This window comes from Mandrillus leucophaeus, unplaced genomic scaffold, assembly GCF_000951045.1.
Source record: "Mandrillus leucophaeus isolate KB7577 unplaced genomic scaffold, Mleu.le_1.0 Scaffold628, whole genome shotgun sequence".
In the NCBI taxonomy this organism is placed as follows: domain Eukaryota; kingdom Metazoa; phylum Chordata; class Mammalia; order Primates; family Cercopithecidae; genus Mandrillus; species Mandrillus leucophaeus.
This window is the reverse complement of record NW_012106786.1, coordinates 620,117-624,064: the sequence shown is the minus strand read 5'-3', so window position 1 is coordinate 624,064 and position 3,948 is coordinate 620,117. Positions and strand designations below refer to the sequence as shown.

The 3,948-nt window shown below is 48.5% G+C and overlaps 1 pseudogene; it reads left to right on the top strand.

Annotated features, from left to right (window-relative positions):
- The first annotated feature begins 12 nt into the window (after positions 1-12).
- The window catches only part of LOC105554117, an 18,951-nt pseudogene continuing 15,015 nt past the window's right edge, over positions 13-3,948 (top strand).

The window sequence follows — 3,948 nt, the reverse complement described above, 5'->3', positions numbered from 1 at the left end:
GGGGAGGCAGAGATGGTACAGCAAGAGACATGCCCCCAGAATGCCACCAATGCCCCAGCACAGGCCCACCCATGGGACCAGATTATCAGGGACCCTGTGGAGATGTGGTGGAATCTGAGGGGTGAGCCTTCTTCCCCAGGCTGGGAGTGGGTGAGACGAGACTGGTGCCTCTACATCTGAGTGCCCCCCAAACCCAGCAGTCATGTTGTGAGCAAACAAAGAAATCGATTACTTCTTCCAGCTGATGTTCCACTTGTTTCTTCTGTTGTTTCTGTGGGGACAGTCAAATTCAGGTGACTGAGGGTGGCCCCCTCAACTCTATCCCCCAGGAAGCGGTAGGCAGGGGCCAGGAAGGAATTTTAAAGACAACATTCTCAGACCCAATGGCAACATGAACGGGTCAACTGTCCTCAAGCTCCCAAAGACAGAGGATTTGGGTCTTTGTTGGTTTTTGCCCACAGCCACGGAACTCAAAGTCTGAATCTGGATTCTCTCCAAAGGACAGTAACATAAACCTCTAGGGATGGAGTCTGAGAAAGGCCCACCGTTCTGCCAGTTTGTGATTTAGAAAGATGCGTTCATTCAACGAACGTTTACTGAGCAGGTACGAGCCAGGTACAGTTCTTCACAGCAGATATAGAATGGAAAAGGACAGACAGGAGCCCTTGGCCCTCAGGTTTCCATTGTAGGAGCCTTTAAATCTCAGACTCTCAGAGCTAACCGAGACCTTTGATGCTCTACCTCCTTTGGAAACACCAGCGCAAGGAGGAGAGGTGGCTTGTCCAGACTCAAAAAGCAAATTAGGGACTGAGTCACAGCAGAAATACAGGGCCCCTGACAAACCATCAGGCTAGTGCTTCCCTGAGAGGTGACAACCCCAGGGCATGTGTGGCAAGGACCGGAGCAGGGGTGTCTGGAGAAGAGAGAGTAGGCAAAGAGGACAGTGACAGAAGAGCCATGCTGCATGCTCCTTGCTCTGGGGTCCCTCCAGGTGAGGCCTGGGTGCTCCAGCTCCCCATTTGCCCTTGGCCTCAGGGGCCCCAGCCCCTTTCTTCAGAGCCCCAAGGGGAAACTAAAGCCCAGGATTGGCAGCGTGGAATCACAGGACCCCACTGGACTCTTACCAGTGATTCTATGTTTTCATTGAGTTGATTGATTGTTGCGGAGCTTGAGTCCAGAGCTACTTCCAGTTCTTGGTTCCGGCTCTGAGGTGCACGCAGAGAGGAGGAGTTGGAGGAGGATTGTGGGAAGAGGTAGAGAGAACAATCATTAGGGCTGGGGTGTGTGTGGACTGTCTCAGCTGGCAGAGGGGCACCCAGCCCCCACTGTGAGAGGAGGTTGGAGGGCTGGCCTGCAGGGTCACTGCACCTTGGCTCAGGGCCTCTTACCTCCAGATCCTTCAGGGTAGCTGATGATGCAGGAGTAATAAAAAAGAGAAATTAAAAAAAAAAAAAACTTACAGGGGAACAGTTATGGATATAGAGAAAGTATAAAAACAGCAAAGGGGCCGGGCACAGTGGCTCACGAACGTAGTCCCAGCACTTTGGGAGGCTGAGGCAGGTGGATCAGTGGAGGTCAGGAGTTCAAGACCAGCATGGCCGACATGGTTAAACCGCATCTTTAATAAAAATACAAAGATTAGCCAGGCGTGGTGACAGGTGCCTGCAATCCAGGTTACTAAGGAGGCTAAGGCAAGAGAATCACTTGAACCTGGGAGGCAGATGTTATAGTGAGCTGAGATCGCACCACTGCACTCCAGTCTGGGTGACACAGTGAGACTCTGTCTCAAAAAAAAAAAAAAAAAAAAAAAAAAAAAAAATCCCCAAATCGCACATGCCTGCTCTGTATGTTATTCCCAAGTTACTTTGAAACTTTAAGGTCTCACCATTTCCAAGATGATAAAAGATGCGGTGAAGAAAAAAACCCAATCAATCAAGCAGGTGAAGAAGCAGACATAAACAGAATGAAGGTTAATGGCAGCAACATAAAACAAGGCAGAGGCAAAGTATCCCCAAAACCAGAGAAGCCTCAGGGGCATGCACAGCTGGAGACAGCATGCCAGAGAGGGGCCCTGGCACTGCCTCACCTTCCACTTGTGCAATGGGAGAGCGCTACCCCACTGGAATGGTTAAGGTTGGACACCATCACCTTCAGAATGTTCTGAATCTATAGGAGGGGACAAGGGAAAAACAAGGGCAGGGGGAGAAAGACAGAAGTGGCTTAGAGAGAAACAAAAAAGTCAGGGTACGAGGAAGATGTGGTTTCAGGAAAATAAAACGCTGAGGAAGAGCAGAGGAGATTGAAACCATGGCCTGTGCCATTCTTCCAAATGGCCACCTGGTGCCTTGCCAGGGGCAGGAACAAATAGATGGAAAAGTTCCCTGAGCGATGCAGTCACAGGGTAGAGTCACCTGACCAATGCAGCTCTTAATATGCTCACTGGACCCCTCTCCTCAGGCCCAGGACGTGGACGATGAATCTGGTAGAACTCCAGACCTTCACCTCTATTAAAAAACCAGACTCCTGACTAAAGGTTCACTTGAACTAAGGGGGCTCCAGCTAAAAAACAAGTTTGAAAGACACTGATCTTGTCCAGTATCATCTTACAATGGAGAAAACTGAGGCCCAGGGTAAGAAGTGATTTTTCTGTGGTCACTCAGCAAGCTGGTGGCAAGTTAGATCTTCTCTTAATCCTAGTGCCTGGGGCTCTCCTCACCACACCCTGAGCCCCCTTCTGTGACTCCTAAAGGGACAGCTTGATAGCAAGTGGCTGTACTCATTGGCCCAGTTCCCCCGTGAGACTGGGGATCAGGAAAATCAAACAGCAATGACCATTTCCTGGGTATCCTGGGTGTTCACAGCAGGACATGTACTAGGGATTAACATAAAAGCAACAACAATATGGAATATCATTTAAACTTCAGAAATGAAAATCAAACAACACTACCCCTATTTTATAGATGTGAAAAAGAGAGGCCCAAAGAACTCTAGCAACTTGCCATAAATCAGATCCCTAGCCAATGGAGAGGCAGGATTCAAACCCAAAATTCTTAACCAGTACCCAGCAATCTTAACAATTACCCCCTACTGCCCCCTTGGGCCCCCTGTCCCCAGGAGCCTGGCCAGGCAAGACTCACATCCCCAGGTGAATGGCAACCACCAGAAGTGGTTGTCTCAGGGCTACCGCCAGTTTTCTTCTTCTTTGTCTTCGCTCCTGCCGGAACACCAGGGCTGTTCCTCTGCTGATATTCTTTTAGCTGTGGGAAAGAAGAGCAGTCATACTCATGAGGACTACCAGCCCCTACAGCCACATCCTCCTTTACAGTTTTTCAAAATACTCTTATACACCATCTGACTTCATGCCACCAACAACTGTACAAGGTGTTTTCACAATCACTTACTGATTGAGAGGGATGGATATTATGGCTAAAAAAAAGGGAGGGTGGGCAATAATGGGACTTAAATTCAGTCTTCTGAGTCCAAGCTCTGGGGTTTTGCCACGAATCAGCAGCTGCCAGAGACCAAAATCAGAGCCAGAGGTAGAAAACTAAACATTAAGTAGGCAGGAACTGCACACTGTGTGGTTTGGAGTCACACATCCTCACACGTCTGTAAGTGTGAAGAAGTGCACCAGGACCTCTCAAACTTTTATATCCATGTGTCCTCATGGCAGAAGGCAGCTTTTTTGTTACATCTGGGAATTTATCAGAAAGAGGACAACCCAAGTCTCATTTCAGAGAGAAGTCTGGTATACTCTTAGAAACGTATGTGACTGTCATCCCTAAGTACATTAACGTTTTTTCTCTCTCCAGAGAATCAAGGGAAACTGATGCTTCAGAAAGATCTCCCACATTTATCCTGTGGCACTCAAAGTACCCCAAGTTGAGATGATATGAGGAAGATTCAAGTTGTCAAGTTCAGTTTCCTAAGATCTATTCCACAGAAGAT